Below are 12,083 nucleotides of genomic sequence, written 5' to 3'. Positions count from 1 at the left end.
AAACTTTATGGGTGATTTAATACAGGCGGTCCTCGGGTTACAAACATCCAATTTACAAACCACTCATACTGGAAGTATGGAACTCACAACAGGAAGTGAGAGGAAATCTCCCCTTAGGAAGGGAAATTCACTCCTGGAAGAGTTATCATAGGAAAAAAGTGTCTCCACTGAAGTTTAATCACCAATTTTTGTTTCCACAACAACCCAAAATTTCCCAAATCCAATTATCATAGGGACAGAAAGTGAAGTGAAATCTTGTGAACAGGGGCACAGACATCAAAACAAATGTAACAGGGGTGTTACCCCTTCCCTATGCTATCCAAAAAAAATGAAAATGTTTTGCGTTGGCTGAAGCCACACCTAAAAAATGTACTTGTTCCAACTTACAAGCAAATTCAACTTAAGAACAAACCTACAGACCCTATCTTGTTTGTAGCCCGGGGACCCCCTGTAAAGAGGTACAGGCTGTTCCTTTAGAAAAGTGAATATTCCCTTTACAAAGTGAATGTTGGTAAATAAGGTGAATTTGATTTGAATAGCCAATAATGGGTAAGTGAACATACACCTTACAAAGTGAAAGCCTCAATCCCCTGAAATGCACAGGTATCTAGCAAAAGAGAGGTAAGAGGGGCACATCATATCCTTTGGCACAATTCATCAATCATAGACAATGATTCTCTTTTATTTGCTGGAAAATATACAGTATAAACAATATTGCAAAATCACATGGAGGTATAATGTTATAAAAAACTATTTTACAAAGTGGTATGCTTTGTTTTTACAAGGAATATCATTACATTACAACAAAATCTCATACTGTAAGCCCAGAGGTAGAATCATAAGTGAAATTCCTTCTGGAATTTATTGCTAAGGATTCAGTCATACTCATTTTACCTTTCTCTTGCATTAATTGGCATGTAGAACAAGCAGGTACATTACATTCTGGGGTAAGCAATTACATTGTGCCCAGAAGTGTTTTAAATATTGTGCATTCAGATATTAGTACAATTATCAATTTTGTAAAACAAAAGTTAATAATAAAATCTGTTTAGGATTAGTTATCTATTGCTGAAAAAGCGCTTTTTTGGCATTTTAACCTATATTAACTATGCCAACATTATTAGTACAACTTGTAGCATTGTTTTGCAAAATCTATTTATAGGAAAATAATATCTAGAGTTGATTCTAATATTAGTGTTTTATTCATTTCATACATCAAAATAGAAACTGTTTAGGGTATTGGAAGCAAAACAGTTACATTTTTTCCTCTTCCCTAAGGTTTCTGAACTACAGAACTATTTAGTTACTAGAGGGCCTATAATGTATAATGTAGCTAATTGATTTGAATTAGTGCTTTCTGAATAGTTAGTTTGTTTTCTTATATCTGGCTTCAATAAAATACTTTTTACAAGTTATACAAATGGTTTAGTTTAGGCTGCTGACTTTTGTTGTTAGTGTGCTATCTTTAAATACATTTGAAAAAACAACTGCATTTTTTGTCATTGTCAAAAAAACCAGTGCAAAGCTTACCTTATACGATTAGGATTGCCTCTGGAGTCCTCACTCTATTTTAGTGTAAATGGCAATACTTTCATAGTAATATTTCACAAGCAGTTATAGGTTTTCTGTGATGCAATTAGGGAGGTGCCTGTGTGTGTTTTATAGGAACCTATATGCAAAGAAATAGCAGAGAAAGAATTCAGCTACACCCTGTTTTTTTGGCAGTCATACAGATGGAAGAATTGGGAGGTGGCTGGGAGCTGTAATACATGCTGTACTGTCTTAGTCACAGCTACATATTTTTTGGTAGAATGACTAAAAATGAATGACTAAACCATGCCACAATGATGCACAGTGAAACCTCGGGAAACGTCTTTGTTTACAAAAACACAGATTTACAACTAGGAAGAAAAACAATGTGTGGGTAACCATGTGGTCCTGGAATGAGCTGAGGTTAAAGAGGAAACTGTGTTTTTTCCACAACATTCTTGTTACATAGATAACCAATCATTTTAAAGGTGTACTGCTTTTTCATGCTACCGCAACGTGACCTTGGCAAAATTGTAAGGAAACTTTCTTATTTTATTTTAAAGAATTTTATTAAAATGAGAAAACCCTCTGCAACAACTTGCTGGTGGCCATAAGGGTTATGATGTTTATACACCACTAGTCATGTGCTTAACCGGTCACTTTCACCCCCTTCCTGCCCAGGCCAATTTTCAGCTTTTAGCACTGTTGCGTTTTGAATGACAATTGCGGGGTCATGCAACACTGTACCTAAACCAAATTTATGTCATTTTTCCCCACAAATAGAGCTTTCTTTAGGTTGTATTTGATCACCGCAAGGTTTTTTCTTTTTTTGCTACACAAATAAAAAAAGACTGAAAAGTTGAAAAAAAAAAAAGTGTTTTTGTTTATGTTATAAAATTTTGTAAATAGATATGTTTTTTCCTGCACTGATGAGCACTGATGAGGCCGCACTGACAGGCACTGATGAGGAAGCACAGATGGGGTGGCACTGATGGGATGGCACTGATGGGGTGGCACTAATATGCAGCACTGATGGACACTGATAGGCAGCACTGATATGCAGCACTGATGGACACTGATATGTGGCACTGATAGGTAGCACTGATATGCAGCATTGGTGGGCACTGATCTGCAGCACTGATGGGCACTGATCTGCGGCACTGATGGGCACTGATAGGTGGCACTGATAGGCGGCACTGATCGGCACTGATGGACGGCACTGATGGGCACTGAAAGGCAGTACTGGTGGGCAATAATGGGCACTGGTGGGCAGCACTGATAGATGGCAATGATGGGCACTGGTGGGCAGCACTGAAAGGTGGCAATGGCGGGAAGCACTGATAGGGAGGGCACCACTGGCAGGCTCCCTGAGCCCTGATTGCCATCCCTGGTGGTCATGGGTATGCATCCTGATGGCCATGGGTGGGCATCCCTGGTGGCTCTAGTTGCACCCCCCCCCCAAGGTTCTGCAGTGGTAATCAATGCTCTGATTACCAGCACAGTCCCACCCCTGTAAGGAGAGCCGCAGATTGTCTCTCCTCTACTCGTGCCTGTCAGGCACAAACTGAAGAAAGACGATCAATGACTCTTCCTATTTACTATGTGACCAGCTGTGATTGGACACAGTTGGTCACATGGTAAAGAGCCTACATCAGTAGTCAGCCATAGGAAGTCACTAACAAGATTTTCCATCTATAGACATCAATTGAATTCATCTTTAGGGCTTGTTCACACATCAGCGTGCATAGACATGCAAGAAAAATGGATGCACCTTGTGTTGCCATGAATTTCTATGTGCACCTGCAATGTTTTACTATTAGTTTCACAGGCTATTTCCTCTTTGTACAACTCTTCCATATTCTGTTTGTGGGTTGAGAGAGAGAGAGAGAATACGAGGGAGAGGGAGGCACATTTTGGTTTTTGGACTTTGGAGATGCATTTTATTGGCAAATGTGTTGTCTAATGCAACAGCCATGATCATAGTGATTGTGCTAACTATACTGAGAAAGAGGAAAAAAGGTGAAGAGATTGGGGCAAGCCAATAGGCGCTACTTAGTATATGCATTGCTTACACAACGTGAGAATAATGGCAGTTTTACCAGGATTTGGGACTTCACATGGACATATTATTTACTTTTACATGGAAAGGTGAGTCTGCAAATGTATGTAAACTGTGTGGTTTACAACTTCTTTCCCAGTTATTTAGCATACAAACCCACTGTACTGAAAACTCATGATGTCATTTTTTTCAGTTTTGGCAACCCTCCAGGAATCCTCATACCTGAACTCGTAGTGCAGGATGGGATGCAACATATCAGAAGACTGTGTCACCTTTTTAGGGCATGTGCTAGTAACACTCCAGTGATCACCCTATACTATATTAAATGTTTCTGTTGTATGTATACCTTACCAACATCTCATAGTACATATGGAATTTATGATAGATTTTTTAAATTTAGCACTTTAAAGAAGGCAAAAAAGTAAACGTTTATAATTATTGCAAACAAACTAAGCCCAAATTGAGCAAGGGCCCCCGAAAGTAAGCCATGAAAGTGCTTATAAACTAATAAGATAAAAAGCAATAACTGTAACAAAAGCTATAAAAGAAAAACAAATAAATCAAAGCAAAGAATGGCAGTGGTGTCGATGTAGGTGACTGCAGACCCTGTTTGGAGTGACTGCTCTCTGCACCACATACACTACATAGGAGAAAGCTGATAATATGTGCACCTCCCCTCCTGTACTTTGTATTGGTGCTGTTGAGGCATTGCAAGTCCCTGGTTTTTAGCTTTATGGTCTATGACACATGGCATGTGAGCCCTGGCCATGGAAATGGTAGGGCTCATGCAACTGGTATTGCACATTTGGAGTTGAGTACGGATGGTGGAGTTGATACTGCTGCTGGCAGTAAGGTTAGTGGGCCACTGGTGGTGGTGGTAGTTGAATTGCGAATGTAGCACTTAGGAAGGGGTTAGAAATGTGGGAATAAAACACTTTGAAGAGCTACATGATCACAGTCGATCGTATTCCTAATGGTACCTGCTTGATAACCTTGACCATTGCCAAAGCCAGGTGATATTTATCTTCAATTCTCCTACTTACAACTCATTTGTGTATGGCCCTCATGGCATTTCCTTCTCCACTCTGTTAGCCCTCCTAGGAGACAGCTTCTAGCTTCAATTCTTAGCTTGGTGCTGGATGGGCCAGACTGCTCCAACATTTACACAGTGGGATGCTGTTTGGTAACAGTAGAAGAAGACACCTCCAAAGCTGCGTCTGCGGCCTTGGCAAGATATGGCATACAGACTCAGAAAAAATTCTCCCTCCCCTCTGCTTCCTTTTTCTTCTTCTCATATTCAAATGTTCACTGAGAGCTAAAAATAGGAGCAAGCAGTATAGTCCTTTATAATCTCAGAGTTTTTACATATAAAAATTGAGTATAAACATACTTCCACAACTCCACATAGGGCTTCAGAAAACTTAGTAAATTACAATGTCAGTATGGGACATGCTACTGGCCCCTGCACCACTCCTACTCTTCTTTTGCACCATCAACTCCTTTCTATTGTTGTCCTTTGTGCTCTGCCATTTGGTATTTAGGATATTGACTACAAATAAAAATAAAAAGTATAAAGTAATAACAGTGTTTTTGCTTTTTTATTTTTAATTCAAAGTTTCTAGGTACAGGACATTCTTTTCTTTTTTTTTTTTTTTGAAAATTCTTTTTATTGGTTTCAAAAAGAACAACATACAAAAAACATAGCCATTGGGCATTCCCTGGCTCAACAACAAAACAAAAAAGGAACAAAATAAAATAAAATACACAGCAACAAAAAGCAAAAACAACCCCAGACAAGGCTGCACCCAACTGCTACTTCATAAGGGTTTTCAACGCACAAGGATCCCGGTGACAGGAGCAATCCGTTCACTGCGTGAAGATCCAACAGTCCAATGGAAAAGAACATCTGAACAGAGTCCACTGCATGTAGGGGAAATAATTAGCAACAGCAATTACAATTAGGGGTCCTAAGTCGACACAGCAGGGCCCCCCGCATCATTGGTAGTATCATCAGACTCTAACCAAATGTCCCACACCCTTGAGAATTTTTGCGGGCAACCCCTGTTAGCATAGGTTGCTTCGTAAAGTGGGATTACTGAGTTCACAAGAGATTTCCAAGAGGAAACGGTGGGTGCAGCAGGCTTCCGCCAGTGGAGAACCACCAATTTCCTAGCGTAGAACAACAGAAGTCCTAAAAGAGTGCGAGACGCTACAGAGTGGGCCAGATCATTCACAAGCCCCAGGATACAATACTCCAGCTTTAGAGGCACGCGGATGGTGGTCACTCGAGCAACAAAGTCTAGAATCCGGGTCCAGTACTCCACCAGGGGCGGGCAATGCCAAACCATGTGTGTATACGCGGGGTCCGGCGCTCCGCAGCCCCAGCAGACCGCAGGCGTATCAGGGAAGGCCCTGTGCAGTCGAGTCGGGGTTAGATGAAACCGATGAAGGATTTTAAACTGCACAAGGCGGTCCCTGGCGGCCACCAGGTGACGGAATGGGTAATCCCAGATGTCCTCCCAGTCCTCCGCATCAAGGCCGGGAGCCTCTGCCACCCAGAAGGCCTGCAGAACCTCCAGCCCCTAGTGCACACTGGGGAGCAGGGTACTATAGATAGTGGAGAGCGGTTTTTTTAAAGTCTCGTTTCGGAGAATGGCCTCTAAGTCAGCTAGCGTGAAGTCGCAAGAGAAGTTACCGAACTGTTTGTGGAAGGCTCTTTCTTTGCATTTTGAGTTTCTCCTTGAAAAGTTGACAATACATGACATCATTATCCTAGCCCACAAGGCCATTTGGTGAAAGTTATACCAAATTGTAATGCCAACTCCAACAAATGAAAAGTGGCTCGAGATTACTGATGTTTTGGCAGCAAACCAACTTCCCTAATTTTGTTACCTGTTCTCAGGAAGGCCTTAGCCGAGTAAAGCACATTTTCAATTATAAACTCTTCTGTACTCTCAGAATGGTAGAATTTTTTTGGAAGCCTCACCAACAAGTGGAGAATGCTTGACCCTTAATATAATTTGGATGCTGATAACTGTGGTTAAGGTTTGCTGCACATCTACACTCACCACTTTATAAGGTACACCTGTAAGAAAAGGGATTTAAGTGATTTGTGAATGTGGCATGGTTGTCGGTACCAGACGGGCTGGTCTCAGTATTTCAAAAACTGCTGATCTGCTGGGATTTTCACGCATGACCATCTCTAGGGTTTGCAGAGAATGGTCTGAAAAAGAGAAAATATCCAGTGAGCTTCAGATGTGTAGACGAAAATGATTTGTTGATCCCAGGGGTCAGAAAAAAATGGGTAAACTCGTTCAAGATGATAGAATGGCAACAGTAACAGTAACATAATTTGGAACAAACAACATGAAAGCATGATTTTGGGCCACTTAGTACCAATTGAGCATTGTTCAACCACTTTAACCACTTAAGCCCCGGAGGATTTAGCTGCTCAAAGAACAGGGACTATTTTGCGATTCGGCACTGCATGACTTTAACGGACAATTGCGTGATCGTGTGACGCTGTACCCAAATGAAATTGACGTCCCCTTTTTCCCACAAACAGGGCTTTCTTTTGGTAGTATTTGATCACCTGTGAGATTTTTATTTTTTGCGCTATAAACAAAAAAATGAGCGTCAATTTTGAAAAAATAACAATATTTTTCAAATTTTTTTATATGAAATTCCTCCCAAAAAATGTAAAAATATAAATTTTTTAACATTTTAGGCCAATTTGTTTTCTGCTACATATTTTTGGTAGAAAAAAAATCACAATAAGCGTATTTTGATTGGTTTGCGCAAAATGCGTTATTCTGTTTACTAACTAAGGGAAAGATTTATGTAATTTTTATTGTTTTTTTTTTTAACTAGTAATGGCGGCGATCTGTGATTTTTTTTGCGGGACTGCGACATTGCGGCGGACAGATCGGACCCCTGACTAACATTTTTGACACATTTGGGGGTACCAGTGACATTACTAGAGTAATCAGTGCTATACATATGCACTGTTACTGTAAAAATGACACTGGCAGGGAAGGGGTTAACTTTATTAGAGATCCAGGGGTTAAGTATGTCCCTAGGGGCATGCTTCTAACTGTCAACGGGCGTGGCTTTTGATGTAACCACAGAGACATACGATCCTACATAGCAGGATCATATAGTCTCTGCTGTTACACCAGGGAGAATGACAGGCGGCTTTGTTTACAGTAGCCGCCTGCCTTTCTCCCTCTCCAGTGGGAGATCGCAAGTGACCGGCGGACATCGGAGCCACCGGTCACTCGTGCAGGGATGGCCGTGAAGGGGAGGGGGCGGGAGCGCGCCTCCGGTGGTGCGCACTCGCGCCCTACAGGCTCCTGGGCGAGCGACGTAGTACTACGTCGCTTTGCCCAGGAGGGGCTGACTGCCGCAGTAAATGTACTTGCGGCGGTCGGCAAGCGGTTAATACAAAGCACTTTCACTTTTTACCCAAATGACATTTTTATCATTTTTTTTACACAAAAAAAAAATGCTGCGGCTTTGATCCACCTACTCTCTGTAAGACCTGTGAGTGCCTCTATACTAGTTTTGGATTTGTATGGATTTTTTCATGGGTGAGCACCTGGGCATTCACCTCAAAAGTGCCATGGTTTCACTTGGGACTATACATATATATATATATATATATATATATATATATATATATATGTATATTGTGATATGGGGGATGTTTAGCTCAGTGGTAGATACAGTATCTCTCAAAAGTGAGTACACCCTTCAAATTTTTGTAAATATTTTATTATATCTTTTCATGTGACAGCACTGAAGAAATTACACTTTGCTACAATGTAAAGTAGTGAGTGTAAAGCTTGTATAACAGTGTAAATTTGCTGTCCACTCAAGATAACTCAACACACAGCCATTAATGTCTAAACCGCTGGCAACAAAAGTGAGTACATCCCTAATTGAATATGTCCATTTGGGGCCCAATTAGTAATTTTCCCTCCCCGGTGTCATGTGACTCATTAGTGTTACAAGGTCTCAGGTGTGAACGGGGAGCAGTTGTGTTAAATTTGGTGTTATCGCTCTCACATACTGGTCACTGGAAGTTCAACATGGCACCTTATGGCAAAGAACTTTGTGAAAATCAAAAAAAAATAATTTTTGCTCTACATAAAGATGGCCTAGGCTATATGAAGCTTGCCAAGACCCTGAAACTGAGCTGCAGTATGATGACCAAGACCATACAGCAGTTTAACAGGACAGGCTCCACTCAGAGCAGGCCTTGGCATGGTCGACCAAAAAAGTTGAGTGCATGTGCTCAGCGTCATATACAGAGGTTGTCTTTGGGAAATAGACGTATGAGTGCTGCCAGCATTGCTCCAGAGGTTGAAGGGGTGGGGGTTCAGCATGTCAGTGTTCAGACAATACGCCGCACACTGTATCAAATTGGTCTTCATGGCTGTCGTCCCAGAAGGAAGGCTCTTGTAAAAATGATGCACAAGAAAGCCCGCAAACAGTTTGCTGAAGACAAGCAGACTAAGGACATGGATTACTGGAACCATGTCCTGTGGTCTGATGAGACCAAGATAAACTTATTTGGTTCAGATGGTGTCAAGCATGTGTGGCGGCAACCAGGTGAGGTGTTCAAAGACAAATGTGTCTTGCCTACAGTCAAGCATGGTTTTGGGAGTGTCATGGTCTGGGGCTGCATGAGTGCTGCCGACACTGGGGAGGTACAGTTCATTGAGGGAACCATGAATGCCAGCTTGTACTGTAACATACTGAAGCAGAGCATGATCCCCTCCCTTCGGAGACTAGGCCACAGGGCAGTATTCCAACATGATAAAGACCCCAAACACACCTCCAAGACGACCACTGCCTTGCTAAAGAAGCTGAGAGTAAAGGTGATGAACTGGCCAAGCATGTCTCTGGACCTAAACCCTATTGAGCATCTGTGGGGCATCCTCAAATGGAAGGTGGAGGAGCGCAAGTTCTCTAACATCCCCCAGTATTGTGATGTTGTCATGGAGGAGGGGAAGAGGACTCCAGTGGCAACCTGTGAAGCTCTGGTGAACTCCATGCCCAAGAGGGTTTAGGCAGTGCCGGAAAATAATGGTGGTCACACAAAATATTGACACTTTGGGCCCAATTTGGAATTTTCACTTAGGCGTGTACTCACTTTTTTTGCCGGCGGTTTAGACATTAATTGCTGTGTGTTGAGTTATTTTGAGGGGACAGAAAATTGACATTGTTATACAAGCTGTACACTCACTACCTTACATTGTAGCAAAGCGTAATTTCTTCAGGGTTGTCACATGAAAAGATATAATAAAATATTTACAGCTCTTCATGGACAGCCCGGGCCTAGTGCACCATGGGACGTGTAATCAGGAGACAGAGAAAAGGTGCTGGATCTGTTTTCAGATCCCGTGTAAAGCACAGGAAAGGACCTGCTAAGCTCAGGGCGGTCGACTTCGCAGAAAGGCATGTATATATCAAGGGCATTGTGAAAGACATTATCCACGATCCTGACCGTGGTGGTCCCCTTGCTAAAGTTGCCTTCCGTGACCCTTACATGTTCAAAAAGAGGACTGAACTTTTCATTGCAGCTGAGGGTATCCATACCACTCAATTTGTGTACTGTGGCAAGAAAGCTCAGCTAAACATTGGTAATGTCCTCCCTGTTGGCACCATGCCGAAGGAACTATTGTTTGTTGTGTAGAGGAGAAGCCAGGTGATCGTTGCAAGTTGGCTCACACGTCTGACAACTATGCTACAGTCATCTCCCACAATCCTGAAACAAAGAAGACCAGAGTAAAGCTGCCATCTGGCTCCAAGAAAGTTATCTGTTCTGCAAACCGAGCAATTGTTGGAGTTGTTGCAGGTGGTGGACGTATTGATAAGCCCATTTTGAAGGCAGGTCATGCTTACCACAAATATAAGGCTAAGAGAAACTGCTGGCCACGTGTCCATGGTGTGGCTATGAATCCTGTAGAACAACCCTTCGGTAGTGGTAACCATCAACACATTGGCAAACCTTCAACTATCAGGAGAGATGCTCCAGCTGGTCGCAAAGTCTGTATTATTGCTGCTCGTCGTACCGGACGTCTGCGCGGCACAAAGACTGTGCAAGAAAAGGAGAACTAAAAATATTCCCTGCATAATTTACATAATAAACTTTCTAAAAAAAAATATATATATATTTACAAAAATGTGAGGGGTGTACTCACTTTTGTGAGATACTGTATGTTGTCAAGTAAGTTCACGTCAGTCAGGAACTATTTTTTTTTTCCATTTTTATCTTTATTGAAGGTATAATATATATTCACAAATCTATTTTCTCTCAAATATATTAATACAAACTTCAAATTTTTTTCGATGGTTGGCTTTTTTGTCAAAAATGACAGTTTTTGAGAACTTTTTTTTGTGTGATTAATAGTTAATGGGGCATGACCCAGAACCCTAGGCACTTTTTAGGGGCATTTATTGGGTTTTAGGGTTTAAAAATGGTGTTTTTTGATTACCGAAGTTCGGGTCCCATTGATTTAAATGGGGTTCTGAAATCCGGGCCGAACTTTCGGGAAGTTCGGATGTTCTGGCCGAACCGGACTTTTCAAAAGTTCGATCATCCTTAATGATTACAGCCACACACACCTACACAGGTTGAACTGGATGGACTATTGTCTTTATTCAACCTCACCTACTATGTAACTATGTAACTATATGTAATAACGACAAACAAAAAATATCTTATCCCTTTCTCCTCAAATAACGTAATATTGTAATTTCTGTTTATTGTTCTGAAAATTATAAATACCTATCACTTCCACATTTTCCATTTACCCGCTATAAACACCCAAAACAAAAAAAAAAGGGGGAGAAGGGGGGGTCCAATGGTACTGTCTATCCGCTTCAGCATTCTCATTCCATAAAAGTCCTTCCCTCTTCCGAGAGAATAAACAAATGCCATGCTTCCCAGGTCTGGTTATATTTCTCTCTACATTGTCTTGATGTTAAAATCAGATCCTCCATCTTATTTATTTCTTCTACTTTCTTTATCCAATACTTTACTGTTGGTACTGTCTCTTTTTTCCATTTTCTCAGGATACATGCTCTCCCTGCATTTAGTAGATAATTCACTATCGATCTCCTATATTTTCTAGTTGAAGTTTCCGTTAACTGTAGAAGAAACAAAGCTGGGTCTACTGAAATCTCTACCTCAGTAAATTTCTGTATAATTTATTTAACTTCTTCCCAGTAGGTCCTTATCTTGGGACACGTCCAACATATGTGTATTATTGTACCCTGTTCCCCCTGGCACCGCCAACAACGGTCTGACACTGTGGGATAGATCTTATGTAATCTGTCTGGAGTATAATACCACCTTGTCAGTATTTTATAGTTCGTCTCTTGGATTTTAGTACTTATTGAAGAGTTAAAAACTCGTTCTATTATCCATTGGCGTTGCACAGGGGAAAAAGTGCACTTAATTTATTTTTCCCATTGGTCGAAACCT

At 41.3% G+C, this 12,083-nt stretch overlaps 1 pseudogene across 1 annotated transcript; it reads left to right on the top strand.

The window, feature by feature from the left end:
- Positions 1 to 9,940: 9,940 nt before the first annotated feature.
- Positions 9,941 to 10,729, top strand: LOC309561896 (large ribosomal subunit protein uL2-like; annotated as a pseudogene). Its single transcript has one exon. The product of its transcript is annotated as a large ribosomal subunit protein uL2-like (transcript).
- The last annotated feature ends 1,354 nt before the right edge of the window (positions 10,730 to 12,083 follow it).

This window comes from Pelophylax lessonae, assembly GCF_965119305.1.
Source record: "Pelophylax lessonae genome assembly, chromosome: 8".
Taxonomy (NCBI): Eukaryota; Metazoa; Chordata; class Amphibia; order Anura; family Ranidae; genus Pelophylax; species Pelophylax lessonae.
Note: the sequence above shows the minus strand (reverse complement) of the source record. Positions and strands in the feature narration are given on the sequence as shown.